The sequence below is a fragment of the Oryzias latipes genome, chromosome 13, assembly GCF_002234675.1.
Source record: "Oryzias latipes chromosome 13, ASM223467v1".
NCBI classification, from domain to species: domain Eukaryota; kingdom Metazoa; phylum Chordata; class Actinopteri; order Beloniformes; family Adrianichthyidae; genus Oryzias; species Oryzias latipes.
In genome coordinates, this window is record NC_019871.2 from 27,015,763 (window position 1) to 27,043,506 (window position 27,744).

Genomic DNA, 27,744 nt, shown 5'->3' on the forward strand with positions numbered 1-27,744 from the left:
AAACACTGTTAGAGTGCGATGTCTGTCATTATAGACAATCTTCGTTTGGTAATACGTAATTGCGTCAGCATATGTAAACGTTGTTTTTACGTGCAGTTGAAAATAAAAAGGAAGGCGGGACCCCTCATCTGTGAGTGAAGGAGAAAGACGAAGTGAGTGGGGGACTGCACTTCAAGTGAACAGAAATTGTTTCCTGTGTCCATTTGTGAGAGCTAAGTAGCAAACTCGGTGTGTGGGAAGAAGGATGTCTTTGACGGCTGCAGCGTCGGGAGAGAGTTCCCAGGCAGCGAGAGAGACAACGGCTGCGCGAGAGCCAACAGGTTATGGGCCCAGGCAGGCTACGAACACACACGTGTATGGACGGGGACCGCCGCCACGATTCGACGGTGATGAAGCCAGATATCATATCTGGGAAGCAAGATTCCTGGCCTACCTAAAAACGATCGGACTCAAAGAAACCATTCTGGGAAGGGACCCAGTGGATACTGAGGCTGAGGAGATCGGTAGGAGGAATGAACTTGCTTATGCAGAACTGTGTGGCTGCTTGGACGATAAAACGTTAATGCAGATTCTCTATGAAGCTCCTGATGACGGGAGGAAAAGTTTGGAGATATTGAGGCGCCATTTTGAGTCGGAGGAAAAACCGAGAATCGTTAGCTTATACACAGAGCTAACTAACGTGCTAATGGCGGACGGTGAAGATTTGGCTGACTATTTAACACGTGTTGAGAAAATAGTGGCGGCATTGAACAGAGCAAAGGAGACGCTCAGTGATGCACTTTTGGTGGCGATGGTTTTAAAAGGCCTGACGGATGATTACAACCCATTTTCAGTGCATGTGACTCAAACAAGAGAGACATTGACTTTCACAGAATTTAAAACTCGGCTGAGAAGTTTTGAATGCACGCTAAAATACCGGAATAAAACCCGAAGTGATGAAGTCATGACAACAAGATACAAAGTCTCCAGACCAAAGCATAAAGTCGAGGAAGAGAGCCATTTCAACGGAGAATGCTTTATTTGTGAGAAGGTGGGACACAGAGCACGAGACTGCAGAAACAAAGACAAGAAGATCCATGGCAAGTACACGAAGGAGAACAAGTCTGCATGGGGCAGGAACAAGGTGGCGGCCATTTTGGAGGCTCCAGGGGACGGCACACCTGTGAGGGAAGATGCAAGACAAGCGGAGGAGGAGCAGAATTCATTCGTCCTAAAGGTGGATGGATATGCATCTCAGTCTACACCACGGAAAGGTCTTCTGGTGGACAGCGGTGCTTCTGCACACATTGTGACAGATGAAAAGGCCTTCATAAGGTTTGACAAAACTTTTCATCCAAAGAATCACGTGATGGAGTTAGCAGATGGCACAAGGAAAACTGGGAGTGTCCTGAAGAAAGGCGACGCCCAGATCGAGTTGGTCAACGACAAAGGAAAGGTGGTGAACGTCACTCTTTCATGTGCTCTGCTGATTCCTGAATACCCACAGAACATCTTGTCTGTGGAGGCTGCAGCTTCTAAGGGAGCAAAATTCCATTTTGAGAAGAGCAACAGCAAGATGATTCTTCCTGATGGAACAACATGCAGCATGAAGGTAAAAGGCAGACTGTATTACCTGGAGACTGTAGAGAAACCAGATGATGACAATAATGATGAATGTAACACCTGTTTCGATCTAAAAACCTGGCATGAAGTACTGGGTCACTGTAATTATGGTGATGTGCTTAAACTTGAGTCTGTTGTGGATGGCATGAAAATCAGAGAGAAAGCTAAGAAACCAGGTGAATGTGAGATTTGTCCACAAGGCAAATTTACTCAAACCAGAAACCGAGAAGGTGATGCCAGAGCTAAAGCTCCATTAGAACTTGTACACACGGACCTGGGGGGCCCTATTGCACCAGAGTCATTTGAGGGGTACAAGTATGCGATCACTTTCACTGATGACTTTTCAGGTGCTCTTTATGTGTACTTCCTAAGAAACAAAAACAAAGCAGTTGAAGCTACGAAACAGTTTTTAGCAGACATAGCACCCTATGGTAAAGTAAAACGTCTCAGATCAGACAATGGGACTGAGTTTACTTCAGAAGAGTATCAGACACTGCTGATAGACAATACAATAAAACATGAAAGGTCAGCTCCATACTCCCCCCATCAAAATGGGACCGTGGAGAGGAACTGGCGAACAGTGTTTGAAATGGTGAGGTGTATGCTCATAGAATCAGGCTTACCCAAAGAGTTATGGCCTTATGCAGCCAGGATGGCTACAGTGATAAGAAACCGATGTTACTGTAAAAGAACAGGGGAGACACCATATTTTCTATTCACTGGTAAAAGACCAGATCTATCCAGAATGAGAAAATTTGGCTCAGAGTGTATTGTGTACGAACAAAACAAGAAAAAGTTAGACTCTAGAGGCAAAAAGGGGATTTTTGTTGGTTTTGATCGACATTCTCCAGCAAACATGGTGTTTTTTCCAGAAACCAAGAGTGTGCAGAAACACAGACTGATACACTTCATCACAAAAGAAAAGACAGAGAGTCAGACGCAGACTGACACAGAACAAATGGGAGACTACTTTGTAGAGCACGTACCAGGACCAACCAAAGACATTCAGTCAGAAACAGAACAGATAAGGACTGACAACCAAGAGACAGACACCGACGCCCAAACTACCCGTACATCAGACAGAGTGAGAAAGAAACCCAAATATATGAGTGTGCAGTACAGAACAGTGAACTAAGTGTTGACTACTGTTACAGGATGACTGTTGGGTTACCACAGAGCTATGAGGAGGCTGTAGCATCAGAGAAAGCAGACAGGTGGAGAAAAGCTATGATAGATGAGATGGTTTCATTCAAGGAAAATGACACCTTCACTCTTGTACCACTACCGGAAGGTAGACAGACAGTGGGGGGAAGGTGGGTTTATGCTATAAAAGAGGATGAAAAAGGGAATGAAACATGCAAGGCTAGATACGTAGCAAAGGGGTACACACAAGTCGAAGGACTGGACTACTCTGAAACGTTTTCTCCAACTGCTAGTCTGACATCACTACGCATGCTAATGCAATTAGCAACACAGTATGACCTTAAACTGCATCAGTTAGACGTTAAGGCAGCATACCTACATGCACCCATCGACTTTGAACTGTACATGGAACAACCACAAGGTTTTCATGTAAAATCTGAAAAAGGGGAGGAACTGGTATGTAAGTTAAACAAATCAATTTATGGCCTAAAACAATCTGGTAGGAACTGGAACTTGATGCTCCATGAATTTTTGACTAAAAATGAATTTGTACAGAGTCAAACCGATAACTGTGTTTACACCAAACAGTCTGACAAAGAAAGAGTAATATTGTTGGTATGGGTGGATGACATCATTGTTGCTGCTAGCAATGAGAAGGGTATGGAAGAAGTCAAGGAAAAACTGAAAAATAAGTTCAAAATGAAAGATTTGGGGAAGCTCTCTCATTTTATTGGCATTGAATTTACCCAAACTGCAGATACTGTCAAAATGAACCAATCCAGATACATTGAGAAAATTCTGGAAAGATTCGGGATGTGTGATTGTAAAGCCAGAGCTACCCCCAGTGAAACAAAATGTGATCTCACTCCAGAAGGAGATCCAACAAATCAGAGAAAATACAGGGAAATGTTGGGCAGCCTCATTTACATCATGAGCTGTACCAGACCAGACATCAGTTGGATTGTGAGTAAATTATCACAATATCTCTCAGATCCTAGAGAGAAGCACATGACAGCGGTGAAACATGTCTACAGGTATTTGAAAGGGACCAAAGGCATTGAGTTGTGTTATAGAAGAAGTGTCAACAAACTGGGACTGACTGGTTACTCTGATGCAGACTGGGCTAACGACCCAGATGACAGGAAAAGCACCACAGGTTACTGTTTCAGTTTAAATGAAGATGGTGCTGTCATTTCATGGAAAACCAAGAAACAGCAGACAGTAGCACTGTCGACGTGTGAGGCAGAATACATGGCCTTAGCAGGCACAATCCAGGAAGCTCTTTACCTCACACAACTATTGAAAGATATGGACTATAGCTTTCAGGACACTACGACTAAAATTTTTGAGGACAATCAAGGAACTATTCGTCTGGCTAAGAATCCTGTTAACCGCCAGAGAAGTAAGCATGTGGACATTAAATACCACTTTATAAGGTCTACTGTATTAGAGGGAAAAGTTGAACTGGTTTATTGTCCAACAGAAAGCATGGTGGCAGACGTGTTCACAAAGTCTGCCACAAAACCCAAAATAGAAAGGTTCTGTGCATACATGTTTGGTATGTAATGTTATTGATTTGAATGACATCATCGAGTGGGGGTGTTAGAGTGCGATGTCTGTCATTATAGACAATCTTCGTTTTGGAATACGTAAATGCGTCAGCATATGTAAACGTTGTTTTTACGTGCAGTTGAAAATAAAAAGGAAGGCGGGACCCCTCATCTGTGAGTGAAGGAGAAAGACGAAGTGAGTGGGGGACTGCACTTCAAGTGAACAGAAATTGTTTCCTGTGTCCATTTGTGAGAGCTAAGTAGCAAACTCGGTGTGTGGGAAGAAGGATGTCTTTGACGGCTGCAGCGTCGGGAGAGAGTTCCCAGGCAGCGAGAGAGACAACGGCTGCGCGAGAGCCAACAAACACAAGTGCTCTAATGAGACAAAAACAAAGACTATACCTCGATGACGATGGACTACTGTGTCGCAAAACAGCTTCCCGCTCACAGCTGATTCTTCCTACCAGATTTCAACAACTGGTTTATAAAGAACTACACGAAGAAATGGGTCATCTTGGGGTGGAGAGAGTTTTGCACCTTATTCGAGAGTGCTTCTATTGGCCACACATGCAGGAAGACGTGGAACACTATGTCACGCATGTGTGCAGGTGCTTGAAAAACAAACGCCCTAACAAGCCTGTCAAAGCTCCTCTCACGAATATTGTCTACCCCTTTGAATTGACCTCTTTTGATTTTCTGCATCTGGAAAAGTGTAAAGGAGGATTTGAATATATTCTTGTAGTGATGGATCACTTCACCAGATTTGCTCAGGCTTACCCGTGCCGAAACAAAGCTGCCAAAACCGCAGCAGAAAAGATTTTTGGAGACTTTGTGTTGAGATTTGGATTCCCCACCAAGCTTCACCATGACCAGGGAAGGGAGTTTGAGAACAAACTGTTCGCTAAACTTCAGGAGTACAGTGAGGTTTCTGGGTCTCACACAACACCGTATCATCCACAGGGAAATGGGCAAGTAGAAACATTCAACAGAACACTCTTGGCAATGCTTAGGAATTTGCCAGAACATGCTAAAACAGACCGGAAAGCTTCTCTTGCAAAGGTAGTCCATGCGTATAACTGCAAACGCAGCGAAGCTACGGGCTATGCACCTTATTTCCTTCTGTTTGGTCGCCAACCTAGACTCCCTATAGATCTCATGTTCGGCCTCATGGTGAAAGACCAAAGCCCATCACATGAAGACTATGCAGAGAAATGGAGAAAAAGAATAACTGAAGCATACCAACTAGCTTCAAAAACAGCCATCAAAGAAGGAGTCAGAGGAAAAATTCACTACGATAAAAAAATATATGGCGCAGAGTTGAATCCTGGCTGTAGAGTACTTGTCCGGACTTTCACTGAGAGGGGAGGACCGGGTAAATTGAGGTCATATTGGGAAGAAAAGGTGTATATTGTGACAGAGAAAACACCCTGAAAGCCCAGTTTATGAAGTAAAGCCAGAGACTGGAAAGGGCCGTGTTAAAATCCTTCACCGGAATCTTCTGCTGCCGTGTGACTTTCTCCCACTAACTAGTGAACCTGAGCCAACTAAATCTGGACGGAATAAAAAATTAGTCTCCGGAAACAAAAAGAAGAGGAATCTGTGTCTGATGATGAGGAACAGTGGACATCAATGGTTGGACTAAAATCGAGATGGGAAAATCGAGGGGAGCACCAGCGAAGAACAGAAGCAGCAGACTCTGAACCAGACAACAGAGAGGCGTCACAGACAGAGCAGAAGGATGAGGATGAACCAGAACTGGCAACAGATGCTCCAGCAGAGATTGACAAAACGCCTGACACAGAGAAAGAAGAGTCATCACCCTCTTCTTCCAGTGACGATGAGGATCCTGAAACACCACAGACAGTGAAAAATTATCCGTTTCGTAAAAGAAAACCCAAAATGGTGTTTACATATCAACAATTGGGGCAGCCTACATTTTCACATGCTTAGTGAATGTGATTTTTAGTTTGTTCCTTCTTAAGTAAAAGTTGTAAAAAGAGTTGTGATTTGAAAAAGTTGAGTTCATAGTTTTACCAAACCATGATTAAGTTTAAGTTTTGACATTGGTGCTTTTTTAACACATAATAAGTCAAAAATTAGATCTACTGAAGTACACAAAATAGAATGAAGACTTTTTTAAGGTTAAAGTGCCTTACTCAGAGCAGATGCAGATACCTGTTTGTTCGACAGATGTTGCAGTGGACAGTTGACGTGCACATCAACTACTGCTGCGACCATGTGGCATTAAGTAGAGATACCTGCCATATGGACTACTGGATATCAGTATTGCGTCTGTGACTTATTGTGACCTCTGACTCTTATGAAAGGACTGCTTTAGTGTAAAAACATCAGGAAAAATGTTTCTTATAATGTCGGGACGCCATTGAATTTTTGAGGGGAGAGTGTAGGGACAGTGAAAATAAGCCACCCCTTTGTTAATTATTTTATAATTGTTAAATGTTAAAACTGTTTCAAGTGTTGTGGGTTAATTACAAATTATGCAGTACTGCAAATGACCAGCAGGTGGAACGAGCGCTGTCGAGCAAGAATGACGTCATGCTCGAGCGCGCACAGCAGCATGAAAGAGAGAGGGAAGAGAAAAGAGATCGGAGGAGCGCTGAGAGTTCGTTTTCCTAGAAAAAACCCACCTGTATGAGCTGGCAGCCGCTGCTGTACTGAAAAGAACCCGTAAATAAACGCACAAAATGTTCAGTGGTCTGCTGCTCATTTAAAGTGTGCAACAATTAAAACAGACTAAACATAAAAAAATATTTCTGTAAAAGAAATAAAATCATTAAATTTAGACCAAAAAAAACATAGGGACCGGTGTTGGATGACTCTAGCATCATAACTAATTAGGATAAAGTATTAGCAAACTATCCTGAGTTAAGCATTCATTGCAAATCCCATCACTAGGAGACAGTTCGCTGCATTCAATGCCAGATGCATTTAACCTCTGTTGCCTTGTTTCCAAATATACTGGAAGGTTTCACAAGCCAGTAATTTTTGAAGACCGAAGGGAATAAACCTACGAGCCATGCTAAAGCTAACACGCTAACGACTGACCGGTACAGAATCAAATCAAGTCAGATTTCTGACTTTAATCTCAGAATTCTGACTTGTTTCTCAGAATTCTGACTTTAATTCAAGAATTCTGACTTTTTTCTTAGAATTCTGACTTTAATCGCATGTGAATCATGTGAACCACATCCTTCAGCACTACAGTATCTGAGGAGCTGGAGAAGTGAAACCAACAATTGACGTCTGTAAGTGTCTTTTTGCATGCTCAAGGCTTACCAGAGGAGGTCATTTTGCTAATGGAAGAACAGAAGGTAAGTAAAAAGAAACTGTGTTAAACTGGATCTTGTAAATGAAAGAGCAGCAGGCCATGCTAGCATTTTGCAAGAGCCATGCCGGGCTTTGTATAGCTGTTGCAAAAGGGTCTTTGTTTAGATGTGTTTAGCACCCCCATTGTCGTGCCCGTTTATATCAACAACTACCTTATATTCTTGTTTTTTTATAGCCTTCAGAAAATACTCTCTACATATGTCTAACAGATTGTCTTGGTGCATGATATACCCACCGATCTTTACTCTCCAATACAATAACATTCAGTTTTAAGCCTTCTCTTCACGTGACACATTGTCTCTTTTTATTATTTCATTTCCAAACAAACACTCTCCATACGACGGGCCCCCCGTTACTGAATCATACCCTTTCATTACATTTAATACAACACAAATTTGTTAATCTGTATCTGCGCAAGTTTAAATAAAGCTCAGGAGGTGGAAGTCACGTGACACCTCAGAGTAGCGTTGCGTATCCACGCCAACCGCCGTTTCTTCTTCGTGGAACAGAGAACCGCAGCAATGTGTTTACTATTTTGAAGACACATTAGCACCCACATTAAGCTATTGGCATCACAACAAACTTTACAGGGTACAGTTTATTATTTTTTTAAAGGGCGGGGGTTTTTGAAGCACCGGGAAGCTTGAACGTTACGTCAATTATGTACGTAATTCTGCAGAATCAGATGATTGACTCTTTTGTCTACTATTTTTTTCTCAGCTGCATTTTCATAGTCCGTTCGGATTCACCTGATTAACCACAGTTGTCCAGTTTTAGTGGGCTTATAAATGGCCACCAAGTACATGTATGTCAAATGTTCGCACACAGCTCACACACTGCTCTCTGGCTCTGGGGGCCTCGCGGCGGTCCTGCTGGTCCTGGCCTGGGTGGCGGATTTGGTCGCCTGGGGGGCGGTTGTCCCCTGCCTGCTGCCGTGTGGCGTTGGGGGGTTCCGGCTGCCGCTGCTGCTGCGGCGGGGGTCTGGGTGTGGGGGTGGCTGGGCGCTCCTCCTCCTCCTTCTTTTCACATTCCACCATCCATTTTAGAAGAATATAAACACTCACCTGAGCACAGGTGTTAGCTCACCTTTGCACTAATAGTTTGCATGATTGAATGAATGAAAGATCTCACATTAGTTGGTTTAAAGGCATAGGTATGCGTGTGTGAACACTATCTGTTTTGTGTACATGTTGACATGTGGACATTTTTGCAGCTAGCAGGTGTGTTGATAACATTTCAGTGTGTGTGTGTGGACAGGCCCCACCCTTTTTTTACTACATTTGAACCTTACCGTAATGATAAACAACCAGTAAACTTGTCTGCTCAATGCTGCTTCATGGTCTTATCCCCCCCTCCCACTATCACCCCCCCCTCTCTAACATCCCTCTCTCTTCTTCCCTCCAGAAAAGAAAAAGAGAGAGAATAAAAAGAAAAAAAGAAGAAGAAAAAAATGTTCGCACACAGCAAGAAAGAAGCTCCATTTCGCACTTTTTTTATTTACGCTTCTGAAAATACTACTGGACTTGTTTTTTTCCTATATGTTCCGTGTGACATCAAATAAAACTCGTTTTTTTGAACTAATGGGTTTTTTTTGTGCAGATTGACAGTGATGTCATCGCTTTGGAGGATCCAGAAATAACACTTCACATCCTTTCCTGTGGAGTCTGCAACATGTCAATGCAGAAAAGAATCCTTTTGCTGAGATTTCTTCGCATCAGATGCTACACTCTACATTGCCTCTTAGACACTGGACACTTGTTCTTGTTATCATTTTTAAGCACATTTATTTAGGTTGTTTTTTTTATCTGTGGTTTTTATTGGAGCTATGGTAACAATATAATTTAACTGTTATGGAATCAATCAAGTTTTATTTCACAAAAAATTGAAACCAAAAAGAAACCGAAATGATAGTGCTGCCATATAACACAGAAGCACTAAAGCTTCAGATATTGTCACAAATGTTGTGAAACAGACAGGTCATTTCAGTCATGTGGTGTTCCTTAATGATCTGTTGATTTTTATAAAGATGGCAGCCATTTTTGTGATGGCAACAGTGAACAAGCAGGAATTACGAGGTTACCCAGCAAATGGTTTTGCATATTCTGTTAGCTAATCTAGAAAGCAGTGCTGCCAGTCAAGGGAATTGAACCCCGGTCTTTTGCGCGGGAGCCGAAAATGGTTGACAAGTAGTTGACAAGTCAGTAAAAAAGAAAGGCCCTTTTTCCCAATTCAATCTTTGCTTTCTGAACAAACAAGCACTTGTAGCACATAAGACTTTTTTGTTTCACAGTTTCCAAAGTTGGTCCAGGAAGATGTCGGGATGGATGAGCAGTCCAAGGCACTGCGCTAACGTTGCAGTCTCGTACTGGCACGTGTTTGAATCCAACTTCTGACATTCAGCCAGCAGTCATGCTTATGCTCAACTGTCCACTGCTGTCCTCAACAATGTAACAGTGCATTATATTTACCGTCAAGCAACATCACCAACAAACTTGGTTGATGTCAAGTCATTTAGACAAGACTAACCTGTTTCTTTTAGGAGGCTGTTGTCGGTAGTTTCTGTGGTAAATTCATGGTAAATACCATGAAACATACGAGTGTAGACTTAAATTCAAGGTACTTTATTTGTACTTACCTTGTTCTTACATGTGGTAAGTACCATAAAAGACACCGTTGCACAACATGTAAATACCCAGTAAGTATATTATAAATTTCCAGTATGTACCACATAAGTATGAACCAAGTAGTACCACATAAATACAGAGCAAGTACCATGCAATTACAGAGTAGAAACATCAAAGTGCCATGTACGTGCCCAGTAAGTCACATAAATAATACCATGTAAATACCCGACAAGTACCCAGTAAATTCCATAAAAAGGACCATGTAAATACCCTGTAAGTACCCAGTAGTTACACAATAAGTACCATCTAAATACCACTTAAGTACACTGTAAGTACTGTACCGTAAAATAATGCGTTACCAAATAAGGTGTGTATGTGTGTGTCAGTGGGAATATCTCACCTGCTGAGAATTTCAACCAAAAGCGGTTGTGGCACAACGCCTGATCAGTGACCTCCAGAACATTTCTGTACCCCACTGCACTGCTGCCCCTGTGACCCCGTCCCATATGAGTGGAAGAAGATGGATGGATGGATAGTTAGTTGTCTGGAAGTGGGTTTTTTTTTCTGCACAAACAAATCTCTCTATGTGCAGAAATAGTTTTTGTGTTCCTTTGTGCATTAGTAGGTTCTGTCCGGTTGCTTTGTCTTTCCCTAGATTCTAAAAAAGACTTTTTTTTAGTGAATTTAAGACAAACAGGCTGTGAAAACAATATGGTCCTTGGTCAGTGACTGCTGTGGGCCATGATAACAATAATAATAATAAAAAAATAAATAATAAAATACACGAATTGAGTATCTAATAATACATTAATAGTAATAAAATGATAAAAAATAAAATAATAATCATAAATTAATAATAATAAACAAACAAAAATGAATCCATACTTACATAAATATCAGTGTAAAATGTATAGATAATGAACCATATTAAAGCCTGGCAGTCCTGTGGGTTTTCTCCAAGTTCTTCGGTGTCCCCACAGTAACTGTTAATGATTGGCTAGTGACTGATAAATATCCCCTCCCTGAATCGCCACCTTATCGTGGTGGAGGGGTTTGCGTGCCCGAATGATCCTAGGAGCCGGTAGCTGGGTGGTGTTCCACCTCCAACTGGTCCTGGTAGATGGGCCAGACTAAGGGCGATTCAGACAAAAAGCTTTTCATTACTAGATTCACTTACTCCCCCCAATCAGAGTTACCAGAGCCCCACCCTGGAGCCAGGTTAGTTAGTTCTTTTCTGGTGGCTTTTAATTGCTCTGGGGCAGTGGACAGCAAGCATGTTGTCTTGAAGGCCCCCCGAGGCAAAGGAACTTTCCCCCGTGTCTATGTGGCAGATGACACCTTCCCATTGCAGAAAAACGCGATGCAGTCATTCCCTGGACGCCTCCTTACTCGATAGAGGTGGACCTTTAACTGCCACCTATCACCAGCCCAGCTGCTTGTGAAGAAAAAGCCTTCTGGATGGTCTCTACACAGTGGAGTCTGTATTGACATCTGACTGAAGATCCAGAACAGAGTGTGAAGTTCTAGTGTTCTGCACAGCTTCATCAGGTCCTCAGGAACCACAGGAACCTGCAGTGATGAGGCTGTGGTAACTGAAGACGAGCAGCTGCACGGGATAAGATAGGTTGCTTCCAGCAGAGAGGCTCTCCAGCTGAGAAACTCCTTCATGATCCACTTTCCAGCAGAGGGAGCAGACCCATGGCAGCTCCAGAACGGTGTTTTCTGACCCACAACGGCTCTTTTCAGAGCTACCCACAAACCTTTAAGAGCTTGATTCTCTCTTTTTCGTGATTTTTACTCAAAACTTTTAAAGTACTACATCAGTTGAAAAGGTAAGAGATTAAAACAGGTTAAAAATTCCATTTGGACTGGAGCAGAACTGCCCTCTTCCTCATAAAATCATACTGCTATAGGTGCAGGACGCTGCTCAGTGGCATAAAAGCAGTCGCCATGGATATATATTACTGGGTTGGCGTGATATACGACGTGACACACATGCGCCATTACTATCTGCATTGAGTCTTGCATTGAGTCTTGCCCGTCTTGCTGAGTAAAGTAATGACAAGGTCCAAACAGGCACGCAAAGAATCACAAAAGGGGACGCAATATTTTACAATCAACTGCAAAAATGATGAGAGCAATATTTTATGATGGGGAGGAGTCAGCTTGTGCAGGTTAGTAATCCCATTTTAATAGAAAGAAATCAGGCTGGGAAGTGTGAAGTGGGTGCTAAAGTGGGTGCTAGCATGCAAGTTTGGGTCATCAATGTATATTATTATCAAGAAAGTGACTATTTGCACGTAAATACAAGTGGCAAGTGCTGAACCTTTTTCTTGGCCAAACGGACCCAGACGAATGGTTAAGGTTAGGATTAAGTTTAGGGTTGGTGTTAAACACACCAAACGGTTCCTGAGCGCTGCTGTGTCTGCAGCTCACCGCTCTCCCAGGGGATGGGTCAAATGTGGAGAACAAATATCCCACATCTAGGTGTGTTACATCTAATGGGACTTTAATTTTGAATACGTGCAACCAACAACGTGTGGTCTGGAGGGAATTTCGATGGATGCACGCAAAAGCAGGAAACAAGGGCAGCAGAGTTAAAAAAAATGTATTACAAAATTCTAAACCCAATTAAAAATGATTTGTTAAAATACATGCACGCCAAATACATAAATTATAACAGAAGTTCAGTTCTGAGGACCTGAATGGCAAAGGGAGGTGGAGGCTCCCTTAGAACAAAAAATATAAAATCACCCCAATCACGTGATTTAGATCACACACACATGTGAACCCTTCAACCCAAGGACACGTCACTCCAGACCAGGAAGGCTTCCATCTTAGGCACAGGACTGACACCTGGGTCCTCAGTGCTGGGGGAGGGGGGCAAATAGGGAAGGATTAGTGGCGTTATAAAAAAAAAATATTTATATAAAGAATTTTTCAAGAAACAAACAAAAATCCTATGAGAGCGGGTCCCAGCAGTTTCCCGAACTCTGGTCAGCAACCCAAAACCAAATCCAAACACAAAGAAACACACACACACACACCGCATAAACACTCATCAAACACAGATCAGCTAAAGAACCAAGGGTAACCAGTGGTGCCGATCTCCCTTCTTCTTTGTCGTTTTAGTAGACGGCGGGGATGAATCCAGGCATGAACAGTCCTTTGGCTATAGCGGCCGGCGAGCACCCCGGCGGAACCCTCTGTCGTAGTCCAACTGCTTGAGCCAGTCAAATGTTCAGAAACTCAATATATGGAAAGTAGCAGCTGTTCAGCGAACGGGAGCGTCAGATTCTGGTGATCCAAAAACATTTGCCAAAATAAAAGAAAGGCTTCAGTTAAAGGCAGGTGCATGGCTTGACCATCGTTGGCTTACCAGCCAGAATCTGTTCATCACCTGGGAGGGATAAGATCATGCCGCTGCCGCCTGCTGGACTCAGGGAAACCGTGTTTCCGAGCAGAGGAGCGGCTTTGGGACGGTGTTTGAGCTGGCGGAGGCTCCTTTTGAGTGCAGAATGCTGCTCAACATAGTCCTGAGAAAACATGTAAACAATCGTGTGAATTTGTGTTTCCAGTCGTGTCCAGACAAAATAAAGGCTGATGTTACTCCCACATATTTACTTGCAGCCAAGATGCACATAGCAGTATTGTCCGCATAAATTTTAACTACATCCATAGATAAATGTTGTTAGTACGTATTAGCCTCACCCTAACCCTACTTCCGGGTCAGTTCAGCCAAGAATAAAGCACTGGCCACACAGATTTAAAAAGTTATGAGCCAACAGGCAGTTAATTGTAATCATAGCAAAATAAGAATCACATTTAGAAGATCGTCTCGTGCTGTTTCCTGCTGGTTTTGCTGTTGGAAGACATCTGCAGCCTCCCTCAACAGCTCTAGCACAGATGTCGCCATGCTGAACTTAAACTGAAGGATAGACAACAAAACAAATAAAACATAGGAGATGAGATTCACAAGTAATGGACCCCATCATGTTTTTTAACTCTCTGTATTGCTAGTACATTTTCTGTCCACTTGGTAGAGCTGTGGAGCAAGCAAACGCCCACTCCAACTATATTTTTTCTACTGTAGAATCCTTCCCAGTGGTCTTTTAATTATGATTGTTTAGTTTTTAGCCAAAATGGAAAATTCTTTCTTTTTTTAAAACATATTTTCTGCAGAGCAGCAGGAGCTCATTAGAAATTTGATTCTGGTTTGTGGTGCAGAAGCGGTGCTAATTTCCCAGCATTCCTTTGTTTACACTATTTATTCATTCGGAACACAGGTGACACAGTAAAAAACAAAGATGAAACTGTACATCAATTGTTCAAATGAAACGACAGGGCGGATACATACACAAAAATAAACATATATTAAACCATAAAGCTGAGCAAAATGACCTGTTTTAATTGCTTTTTTGTTTTTTACTGGGAAAAAATGACTTTTCCGGTCATTTTTCAAAATACAAGATAGTTCAGACTCATGAGTACGGTATTGAATATTTCTTCAGCGGACCAGCCTTGTGGTTGGGGACCGTACATGTTTAAAAAGATTAAGTTTGACATGGAAGTTTCATTTTTATTTAAATAATTTGATGGGATGATGACTTAATACACCTGCAAAATTAAATTCAGGTTTTGCCTTTGGTCTGATCAAAAAGCAAAAGACACTGGTAATGGTGCACATGCTTAGCATGTTGGGGTTTGATTCCCTGTGGTTTCCAGCTAAATATTTGTATTTTTACATAAATGAACATTTTTCATTAAACGATTTTAATGGTCAGCAATTTTTAAACAGAGAATATATTAATTCAAAAACAATATTTTATCACTGTATTTTGAATTGAATTGAATTGGTTTATTTCAAGCAATTAAGTAGAAATAATACACAAAAGCAATATAATCATCAGTTATACATTCATAGAGTAACTAATCAAACTTAGGATAATTAGACATTAATAAATGTTGCTTGAAAGGGAGTGGAAGGCCCGGTCCGGTGGACCGATCGGTTTGACGTAAATCCTGCAGCTTTTAACCCAAGTGTTCTCAAACTGCTTACGCTTCCTGAGAAGCGGTGAATGTTTTGAGATTTCAGCATTCCTTCTGGTCAGATGGTCGTTCAGATAAGCAGCCGAACCTTTCAAGTGTTTCCTTTGGGTCATCAAAGCTAGCTTGTGTTTGTGATTCACAAACCTAATGAGGATTGCTGGTTTATCTGTCTCCTTCCTCCTGGGGAGCAGGTGGCCAGTCTCGATGGTATCGAAATCCAGGGAAATCCCTTTAGATATGAGAAATGTTTCCATTTGGAGTACCAGAGATTCTGCACCGATCTCCGTATTAGCACTGCTAGCTACACTGGCGCTAGCATTAGCAGTGTTAGCACCCGCTGTTAGCCTCGCTCGGGGCTTGATTGGTACTCCAGTGATAATGACAATCATCCTTACTTGCTGTTCCACATCAAGTCTTTTCTGCAGAATGGACCCGATTTTCTCGCTGCTCGTTTTGAGCCCACAATCTTCGGAACTCTTCCATCATTTCCCAAAGTGGCGTTAGCTTAGCGGACACTTTGTCCATAAAACTTTTCAGAGTTTCTTGAATAATGTCAAGAGACTTTGAGGTCTTCGTATTCCTGGGTTTTCATCGGGGGCATGGTCAGCTCTTGGAGAAAATCCACTTAAGTAATTTGAAGATAGTTGTATTCGCAGAGAGGCACGCCACGCGTCCTGCTGTGTAACCCGGAACCACCGTATTTACAAGGTTGATTGGATTTCCCAAAATGTCAAGGGATTCAACTTAAGTCTTCATATAATCTACTCAATTTAACCCTCCTATTATCCTTGGGATCAATTTGACCCTTAAAATTTGTAAAACCTGTCTGTGTGACCTGCCATAATGAGGAAGCCAATGTTGTCTTTTGAGGTCCTGCCCAAATGTGAGAAAAACAAAAATTCATTAAGATGTAAGAAACATTTATTGAAGAAGGGCGTCGGACACAGTCTGGTTGCTGGCGGCGTCGGACACAGTCTGGTTGCTGGCGGCGTCGGACACAGTCTGGTTGCTGGCGGCGTCGGACACAGTCTGGTTGCTGGCGGCGTCGGACACAGTCTGGTTGCTGGCGGCGTCGGACACAGTCTGGTTGCTGGCGGCGTCGGACACAGTCTGGTTGCTGGCGGCGTCGGACACAGTCTGGTTGCTGGCGGCGTCGGACACAGTCTGGTTGCTGGCGGCGTCGGACACAGTCTGGTTGCTGGCGGCGGCGGACACAGTCTGGTTGCTGGCGGCGGCGGACACAGTCTGGTTGCTGGCGGCGGCGGACACAGTCTGGTTGCTGGCGGCGGCGGACACAGTCTGGTTGCTGGCGGCGGCGGACACAGTCTGGTTGCTGGCGGCGGCGGACACAGTCTGGTTGCTGGCGGCGGCGGACACAGTCTGGTTGCTGGCGGCGGCGGACACAGTCTGGTTGCTGGCGGCGGCGGACACAGTCTGGTTGCTGGCGGCGGCGGACACAGTCTGGTTGCTGGCGGCGGCGGACACAGTCTGGTTGCTGGCGGCGGCGGACACAGTCTGGTTGCTGGCGGCGGCGGACACAGTCTGGTTGCTGGCGGCGGCGGACACAGTCTGGTTGCTGGCGGCGGCGGACACAGTCTGGTTGCTGGCGGCGGCGGACACAGTCTGGTTGCTGGCGGCGGCGGACACAGTCTGGTTGCTGGCGGCGGCGGACACAGTCTGGTTGCTGGCGGCGGCGGACACAGTCTGGTTGCTGGCGGCGGCGGACACAGTCTGGTTGCTGGCGGCGTCGGACACAGTCTGGTTGCTGGCGGCGTCGGACACAGTCTGGTTGCTGGCGGCGTCGGACACAGTCTGGTTGCTGGCGGCGTCGGACACAGTCTGGTTGCTGGCGGCGTCGGACACAGTCTGGTTGCTGGCGGCGTCGGACACAGTCTGGTTGCTGGCGGCGTCGGACACAGTCTGGTTGCTGGCGGCGTCGGACACAGTCTGGTTGCTGGCGGCGTCGGACACAGTCTGGTTGCTGGCGGCGTCGGACACAGTCTGGTTGCTGGCGGCGTCGGACACAGTCTGGTTGCTGGCGGCGTCGGACACAGTCTGGTTGCTGGCGGCGTCGGACACAGTCTGGTTGCTGGCGGCGTCGGACACAGTCTGGTTGCTGGCGGCGTCGGACACAGTCTGGTTGCTGGCGGCGTCGGACACAGTCTGGTCTTGATTGAGTGTTATATGGGCTTCCACCTCATTGGTTTCCAGTTGTACTAACAAAACAAATTTTTACTTTTAAGACCTTGAAAGTTTATTTTAACATTTGCATTCGTTAATTTTTACAAATTCTCACCTTTAACCAGATTTTCCAACCTGGAATCCAGTGACTGTAGGAGATCAAAGCTGTTCTCTAAAGCCAAATCTTTTGGGGGAGGAAAAGAAGGTAGTAAACATCCACTCGAGAATTTTTTCTGTATATACTTTTGCTAGCATTAAGTCTCACCAGCTCCTCTTCCAATCTTTTTATGGTTTGCATCCTGGCTCTCTCTAGCAACTGGCAAGCTTAAACCTGAGGAGAATCACAGTTTTAATGTTTGCTTTGATGGTTTATGAAAAACTAATTTCAATCTGCAGTGAATTCTCCTTCCGATAAACCTACATACCTTTGCTAAGGAGAACAGCCAAAACACAAAGGGCCACAACCGACTGAGCTCCCATCTTTTCAGACACCGAATGAGAAGCCAACAAACAAGAGGAGCTTTAAAAAAGTTCCTCCTGCAGGAAACACAGCTGCTGTTCATAACAGCTGATTGTCTTTCTCCTCAGATCAGCTGGATTCACATTTTGATTGACACACCTGTGATGAAACCTCAGTATTTATGGATTACCTTGTTAGTTCTCAGCTTTATTAGGTTAAGATAAAAGCTTGAAAATGTCACACTAAGTCAACAATAAAAACAAATGTTCCTGTAATCTTTGTGTAAAAAGTTCACATTGTTAAGGAATCAAACTGTTAACTCTGAAGAAAATGAAATCATTTGACAGTAATAGGGAATCTTAAGTATAATGGAGGACATCGAAGCTCCACAGAATTTGTCTATGCAGAAATTTTGTTTTCATTTTTATAGACATTTGATATAAATATTTTAATATATTTTTATATAAATGTCAGGACTCTGTTTCAGGACCGTTACCGTGTTGCATCTTCAGAGCAAGAGCAGAACTGTTCTGATCCGTGAGCAGACAGTCAAAAACAAACCTTCCTTCATTGCAAACTCCTTTGTCCTCAAAGACTAAAGATCAAACTTTTATTCTCCTAGAACTATTACATCTTTGTTGAATGTTAGACAACTTCCTTTTATTATGAAGTTCACACTGAAGATTACAACATCATGTGAGCGCTCTCTAGTGGAGATTTAAAGTCATTACACATTGTGTCAGATTTTGCAGATTTTATGACATAAAAAGTCGCGCTAAAACAGATCTGTACAACTTTGCAAAGTCTGTTTACACACAATTGACGGTAAATTTGAAAATGTGGTTAAAATATCAAGAAAATTCAAACAAAATGAAAAAAAGTTTTAATATAAATGGCGCTAAAAGAGAATAACTTTGCAGATGCTGATATCTGTCAGTTTAAGAGTTTCTTCTGTTCAAGTGCTGTCTGTCAGTTGAAAGCTGCTCTCCATGGTGCTGAGAGCTTCAGCGCTATTTAGGCGGCTTCTTCCCAAAAATCGGAGTGTCTGGAGACTCTTGTCACGTATGTGGTAACTATGCTCCGAATGTCTACCTGTGAAACTTTGTTCCTATAGAACTCAAAACAAGAGAAGAAGCCACTGTCAAACTGCTCTGATTTTCTCAAAAGAATTGCTCAAACGCAATGTATCAAGGTCTATATTCACCAATCTAGTATCTATGCACTCTGGTTCTTTGCGGAGACTTCTCGGAAAGTTCTACACTGAAAAAAGTGATTCTGGCCTCTAGCACAGTGTTTTTCAACCATGTTTGAGCCACGGCACACGTTAACCTTGACAAAAATCCTGCGGCGCACCAGCATCGATAAATGAAAAAAAAAAAGTTAAAAAAAATAGTCTGTATTGACTACAGGCCCTCTGCAAACTCACATGCATTTTTGTGATGATTGTGGCAGACAGAACTGGATGTTGCAGCTGTTTTTTTCTAAAAGATGTAATAAAAGTTAAGTTAAAAGATTCAAAAACTGTTTGATGCGTGTTTGTTGTGGTTTCAAGACGTTTAAAAAGAAAGACTCATTGTGCGCTGAGACGCTGTCACTTTAACCTAATGCATTATGGGAGATGTCGTGTGAAAACTGCCACAAAAGGGCAAACCGATTCGCTTCTCTGAGCTAAATTGGTTTAGTTCACACGTTCCATGGTCTGACACCGGATTCTGTGGAAAGCTACAGCGCTAAAGACGAGCTTAAGATGGTATTTTTGTTGGAACTGAGAGACTTTATGAGCAGAATCTGAACAAGTGAAGACTTTAACCACTTCTGATTGGTCAGACTGATGACATGTGATTAAGCCTCCAAGAATGATTGGTGGAGATAGTTAAAGACTTTTCCGCAAACAGCTGAAGCTACGGCTAAATCGCGGTACCGTCATTCTTATCAAAATGTCTTTAATAGAATCACAAAAACACAAAGAAAAAAGTACTTTACGATCTTTCATATTCCTAACTTCTCAGTGTTTTATCAGGGCCTGTTTGGATGAACAAAGAGCTGATATCCTCCAGGATTGCCATCTGCCATTGGTAATCTCCAATGACAGCCAATTTGTGTAAAATAAAGTGCATCAGCCATTAAAAAAATACATCAGTCTTTAAAAGAAAAAAATGTTCACCAATATTTTTTACAGAATTTCCTTATACAACTTTACAAAACATTGAGAGCAAATTAAAAAAGATTTGTCTGAATAAGTTGTAATCATGTAAGCTGTTGTCACTAGAAAGCAGAGAGCAGGGTTCCATTGATGAAGTCAGCAGTAAACATTGGTTAAGATGCTGGCTGAATGTCAGAAGTGGGATTTGAACCTACACCTCTTCTGAGACTGCGACCTGAACGCAGTGCCTTGGACCACTCGGCCATCCTGACATCCTCCATGAAAGTTTTATGGAAAGTTCTATACAAAAAAGACCAATGTGCTGAACAACATGTCTGTTCAGAAGGCAAAGATTGAATGGTGAAAACGGCCTTCTCTTTTTTAACAGAATTTAGACTACTGAGATGTTTGTCTTGCTGAGTAGCGCTCTAAACCATCTGAGCTAACTGGCCTTTCACAATGAGTTTGCTTGTCGTTAGAGACATGATCAGCAAAGAAGTTCCGTTACGAAACTGTCATATCTCCTGACGTCTCCAATTTAAGAAGTAAGTACATGCTTCTGCCCAGTTTCGAGCTGAGTACCTTTCGCGGTTTGGGCGAACGTGATAACCACTACACTACAGAAACCTTAGTGACAGACATTGTTTTCTCACACTTCAGGAAAGGTGTTGGTAAGTGCAGCAAGATGCCCACTGTGCATTACAGCTAAAGGCCCGTACACACCGGGACGAATATTCGCCAGGCGTTATTCGCCAGCGTTTTTCGCCACGTCTTTTGTGTTCACACCCAGGCGATTTTCGCTGACGATGTCATAGCAGCCCCAGATTTTCCAGCCTTGACGTTTTTAGTATTGTGTTGGTCTAAATGTTTTTCCTTTAGATCCCTTTGAACATCTGGGTCGTTTTCTACCCTCGCCGAAGTGCTGAACAGGCAGTCGAGCTCATTTCTACCTTTCACAAAGTGGCTGGTCCTATCGGACTGCGGCTGCAGCGACCAATCACGGTGGAGCTGCGAGACGATCGGACCGAAACTTATGTCAAGAGCATCCATTCTCAACTCACCAGTGAGGTACAGTGTTAAGGCCCGTACACACCGGGACGAATATTCGCCAGGCGTTATTCGCCAGCGTTTTTTGTGTTCACACCCAGGCGATTTTCGCTGACGATGAGCCGAGCGTGCAACATGCAATTTCATTCCCTGACATTAGATGGCGCTTAATGTAAACAGAAATACTCCTGTACACAAGGTGGCGCTGCACAACTTTACGCTTCTTAAAGTCGCTTTTCACTCAGAAGAAGAGAGCAAGTATTTACGCGCTTGTCAGAATAATACAAAGAATACATGAATATTTCAAGCACCAGTAGCTCCAACTGGTGCTTGGTTCGGGGATATTTAAGAATGTCCCTCATTATTTCTTTGCGGCAGTGTAGACGCGACTTGGCGTCTATCTTCTTCGCTGGTATGTGTGCTCAGAAAGGCAGTTTTGTGTTTGAGCGCCCCCAAGTTGTGTTTTACTGTAACTTCAGAAGCTCCAGACACGTGTGCAAAAGCGCCATTCTCATTGGTCGAATAGATTTCGACGCGAGGCGTCAAAAAAAATAAACAAACCCGAGGCGTTTTTTTTTTGACGCTTTGACGCGTGGCGTTTTTTCGCGTCGGTGTGCACACTCACATTGGTGCCCTTTGTTTAGTCACGAGGCGTTAAACGTCAGCGAAAATCGCCGGCGAAATTCGTCCCGGTGTGAACAGGCCTTAAGTCGTCAGACCGATTGTTCTAATGCAATGACTTGACTCCTCATTCATTAGCATCCAATGACAGCCAGGTAGCCCTTAATACTCCCGCAATAAGGACAAATACAATTTGTAACTTGTTTGTAAATGACCTAAGAATTTGTTTCATTGGTATTAAGATAAATCCTCACTGCCAGGAAATCCCATCTCATCCTTTTCCATTCACTTCAAAACAGAAAATTCTATATAATTGAAGTTCTTATAAACAAACACAAAACAAACCACACAGAACCTCAGAAAGAGTTTTCTGATGGAGGGAATCAGAAAGGATTGATCAGTCTTTCCTTCATTTCTAGCACGTACGACAACAGCCTCCTAAGAGGTCCGTTTTGTCTGAATGACTTGACATCAACCAAGTTTGTTGATGATGTTGCTTGACGGTAAATATAATGCACTGTTACATTGTTAAGGACAGCAGTGGACAGTTGAGCAAAAGCATGACTGCTGGCTGAATATCAGAATTTGGATTCAAACACGTGCCAGTACAAGACTGGAAGGAAATATGGCATGCGACTTCATCAAAGTGTAGTGTGTCATGCCCTCCTTTCAATGCAGAAACCAAAAAGAAGCAGAAATTATAGCGCTGCCATATAAGACAGCAGCACTAAAGCTTTAGTTTTGCAAACATGTTGTAAAACAGACAGACCATTTTAGATAAATAGTTCACTCATGAACAAATCTGGTATTCATGTTGATTGTAATGCCTTGTGTTTAGTTGTCAAAAGAAGCATTTTTGTTTATGTAATCTATGCTTAACAGTTCGTTTTGGAAAATTGTCAAAGTTAGACATCTGTCGTTTCCGTGATTGACCTTCTTGTCCGTTTGCATAAAGTGGCTTCAAATAGCAGTGAGGTTATGGAAGCATTCACATCTGAAGATCGTGCAAAAAATCTCAAAGATTTAGATCTCAGTGTGGATCCTCTCCCCATTCAGAGAAGCTTAGGATTGTGTTGGGATCTACAAACTGATAGCTTCACCTACCTTGTTTCCGGAGAAGTCAAACCCTTCACAAGAAGAGGCGTGCTATCAACGGTCAACTGTTTATATGACCCACTGGGTTTTGTGGCCCCCATAATCATGCATGGCACTCGTTCGTGATTTGTCATCAGAAGAGAGAGACTGGGAAAGAAGAAATGTGGATTTCTTGGAGAAACTCTTTAAAGGCTCCTGGAAATCTCCAGATTCCAAAGTGTTACTGTGCAGTTTCTCCAGGAAAAATGAAAAGAAGAGAACTCTGCATTTTTTCTGATTCTTCAGTTGTTGCTATAGGAGCAGCGGCTTACCTTCATTTAGTTGACACTGATGGCAAACATCATGTTGGGTTTGTGATGGGGAAGTCAAAACTTGCACCCCGGCCTGCATACACTGTACCACGCCTAGAACTGTGTGCCGCTGTCCTTGCAGTTGAAATGTTTGAACTGATCAGAGACCTTCTGGACATGGAAGTGGACTGTGTTAGATTTTTCACTGACAGCAGGATTGTGTTAGGCTATATACACAATACCTCAAGAAGATTCTACATGTATGTGGCAACCGTGTCACTAGGATCAGAGTATCCACAAAGCCAAATCAATGGCAGTACGTTCCAACTGCATTAAATCCAGCCGACCAAGCGACCCGATCTGTTCGAGTCTCTGAGCTGCAGGCAAGCATCTGGTTTTCTGGTCCCCCTTTTCTCTACTCTGAACAAATTTCAAAGGCACACCAAGCAAGTGTTTTTTCTTGTTAATATCTTAAAGGTTAAAGGTCCAAGCAATGGCGGCGCGCATGAGTGCAGCAGCCTCTCATGCTCCCGGTACCAACACCGTTTACAGGACTGGTTTCGATGACTATGCTTTGTTAACAGATTCTATGGTCAGTCTCACCGATACTACCAGCGCTAAGAAGCGCATAAAATACAGCCGGACCGAAATAACGACCATAACGGACAGTCTGGACTCAAACACAACAACAGCGGGCCCTGGACTCAAGGCCTTACTGGGCAGGCTGCATCTCCTGAGGACACCGAAGTGGCGCAAGGATATTGGCCGAACAGAGAGCAAGAGGAAGCGGTGTGCACGGACACGTAAGAGGGGCAAACGAGCCGGAGTGCTAGCCAGGCTAAAGGCTAACGCCGGCAGGCCGCCGATCCCGTCTTTGTTCCTGGCCAACGTCCGCTCCCTGGACAACAAGATGGACATGCTTCGACTGAGGCTGGGGGCTTCCAGTGAGATGAAGAACTCTGCAGTTATTTGTCTAACGGAGACCTGGCTGAAAGACAACATGCCGGACCCAGCCTTTCAGCTCGACGGACGGCTTCTGTTCCGGGCGGACCGCAACCAGCAGTCGGGGAAAACCCGCGGGGGTGGACTGTGTATCTACATCCACAAAGGCTGGTGTACGAACTGCACAGTGGTGAACAGCCACTGCTCCGAGGCGATAGAGCATATGACTGTTAAATGCCGGCCACACTATCTGCCTCGTGAGTTTACGGCGGTGTTTATCATGGCTGTTTACATCCCGCCGGGCGCTAACGCTAATGCTAACGAAGCGCTAACGGAGCTACACAATAACATCAGCTCGCTCCAGCACAGGCACCCGGAGGCTTTTTACGTGATTGCAGGGGACTTCAACCATGTAAACCTGACAGACACTCTGCCCAAGTTCCACCAGCACATCAACTTTCCAACACGCGGAAATAATATTCTGGACTGTGTCTACACCAACAAAAAAGACGCATACAGAGCTGTCCCCCATCCTCATTTGGGCTTTTCAGACCACATAGCCATCATGCTGGCCCCTGTTTACCACCCTCTCCTCAGACGACAAGCACCAACACAGCGGACCATCACAGTGTGGCCTAGTGAGGCTGCATCAGCTCTGCAAGACTGTTTCCAGCACACAGACTGGCAGATCTTCAGGGAGGCAGCTTCGCATGAGGGGGAGGTGGACCTGGAGGATTATGCATCAGGAGTCCTCGGGTACATCAGTAAGTGCACGGAGGATGTCACCAGCACCAGGACTGTAACGGACTACCCCAACCAGAAACCCTGGCTGAACACAGAGGTGCGGGCTCTGCTGAAACACAGGAATGCTGCGTTCCAGTCAGGTGACAAGGTGGCACTCAGAGCAGCAAGAAGGGAGCTGCATGCTGGGGTGAGGAGGGCCAAGGCCGCCTATGCTCAGAGGATTCAGGGACACTTTACGTCGAATGACCCTCGGAGTATGTGGAAGGGCATTAAGTGCATCACAGATTACAACACCAGAGATGCACAATGTCCTGAGGACCCCTCTCTACCAGACGCACTCAACCTCTTCTACTCCCGCTTTGAGGACTCCAACACCGCCCCTCCCAGCACCAAACTCACCATCCCACCTGGCGAAGAGCCTTTCAGTGTGACGCCCGCTGAGGTGAGGAGGACCCTCCAGAGGATCAACCCTCACAAAGCCGCTGGACCCGACAACATCCCTGGACGGGTGCTGAAGGACTGTGCACACCAGCTCACAGAGGTGCTGACAGACATCTTCAACACCTCCCTGATGCAGGCAGTGGTCCCCACCTGCCTGAAAACCGCCACCATCATTCCAATACCCAAATCATCCACAGTGACAAGTCTGAATGACTATCGGCCGGTTGCCCTGACACCGATAGTCATGAAATGTTTCGAAAAACTGGTCATGACCCGCATCACAGAATCCATCGACATCACCAAGGACCTGCACCAATACGCATACAGGTCAAACCGATCCACAGAGGACGCCATCTCCTCTGTGGTCCACACAACCCTCACCCACCTAGAGAACAAGAACGCGTACGTTCGACTGCTCTTCGTGGACTTCACATCAGCTTTTAACACCATCATCCCGCAGACCCTCACCCAGAAACTACACACACTTGGACTGAACCCCACTCTGTGCAACTGGGTCTTGGACTTCCTGACAGACAGACCGCAGTCTGTAAAAATCCGCAACGTCTCCTCCTCCCCGATCACCCTCAGCACGGGCTCCCCCCAGGGCTGTGTGCTGAGCCCCCTCCTGTTCACCCTGCTCACGCACGACTGCACAGCGAGTCACCCCAGCTGTCTGATCGTGAAGTTTGCGGATGACACAGCTGTGGTTGGACGCATCTCCAACAACGATGAGTCTGACTACAGGCAGGAGGTGGAACATCTGGAGAGCTGGTGCAGAGACAACAACCTCTGCATCAATGGGAAGAAGACCAAGGAGATGATCGTGGATTTTAGGAAGGACAGATGCCCCCCTCCCCCCATTCACATCGGAGGGGACGCGGTGGAAGTGGTTTCCAGCTTCAGGTATCTGGGCGTGCACATCTCCAGCGACCTCACCTGGAGCACCAACACCTCCTGCCTGGTCAAGAAGGCACACCAGCGCCTTTATTTCCTGAGGAGGCTCAAGCGAGCTGGGATGGGGATCCCAGTCCTGACCTCCTTCTACAGGTGTGTGGTGGAGAGCGTCATGACCTCCTGCATCACGGTGTGGCACGGCAGCTGCTCTGCGGCAGAGAGGAAAGCTCTGCAACGAGTGACCAAAGCTGCACAGAGGACTGTGGGCTGCAGCCTGCCGTCCACCACTGACATCTATACGACCAGATGCAGGAAACGGGCCTCTCGCATCCTGAAAGACCCCACCCACCCCTCACACCCTCTGTTCTCCCTGCTCCCCTCAGGCAGGAGGCTGAGGAGCATAAAGAGCAGGACCACCAGACTGAGGAACAGTTTCTTTCCTGAAGCAGTCAGACTGCTTAACTCCGGTTGATCACTGCACCCCCCCCCCCCCCTCTATGGACAACAAGCTAATTCCCAAGTGCAATATCACAGGGCTGTGCAATACTTAACATAAAATACTGTGCAATTTGAAAAATACTTCTGTGCAATACTCATCAGGAACCACACCATAACAGACTGATATTTTACTGACATTATTATTGATATATATTATTTATGTCTGAATGTAAACGGCTGGCCCGGGACCAGAGAGCCTAATTTCGTTTTATCATGATAAAATGACAATAAAGTTTTCCTGATTCCTGATTCCTGATTAATAAAGCATGGTTGAAATTAAAATGAGAAACAGATCATGACTGTTTGGCACAGGCAAAGACAGGATAGAATTAGAAAACTATGATTATGAAATGTCACTTTCAGCTTAACAAAAATAACATTTATTATGCATTTTCCATAACTTCTGACTGACATCACTCTAACCGTGGTTCGAATTCGGTACCAAAGGATTTCATCACCTTGGACAGCGTTACACAAGTAACATTTTGATTGGCTGTCTGTGTTGCTGCAGCTACAATTTGATTGGCTGTTCCGTGTTACAGGTATTTACGGCTGGCCAACCGCTGTAAGGCGAACGTGATAACCACTACAGAAACCTGAATCTTTATAGAAATAAAATAACATACCTTATCGGTGACTTTAGAGAAAAGAAGGGCCAAAGTATGTTTGAAAGCCAACAATTGCGGACGTTCAGAACTATGTAGAGTAAGAAGTTGGTTTAGGGCGGTTTATGAGTGACTGAATGAAGGTGTTCAAGGTCCCCAAGAAATTTGTATCTTTCTTCAATTTTTACCCTCGTTTTGCGGAGAAAGGGGGCAGTTGTTTGTGGCAAATTTATTGCAGGTGGGGTACAACATTCCTTTTGGAAATAGGCCTCGCATTTTTTAAATCCCAAATTGAGTAAATACAGCTTATTCGCCAGTTCTAGCAACCAAAACAACTGTAGCTAATTGAAAAAAACCACATGCCACACGTGACAATGCTCATTCGAGCTCCTGAAATCGCATCGGATAACCAAAGAAAAGACGTTTTGCAAATATCATCTTTCACAGTACAGTCCAAACTTTTGGTC

At 44.3% G+C, this 27,744-nt stretch overlaps 1 non-coding gene across 1 annotated transcript; it reads right to left on the reverse strand.

Annotated features, from left to right (window-relative positions):
- Nucleotides 1-20,290: 20,290 nt before the first annotated feature.
- On the reverse strand, nt 20,291-20,372 carry trnal-cag. The gene has a single exon. It is a non-coding gene; the product is annotated as a tRNA-Leu (tRNA).
- Nucleotides 20,373-27,744: the final 7,372 nt, after the last annotated feature.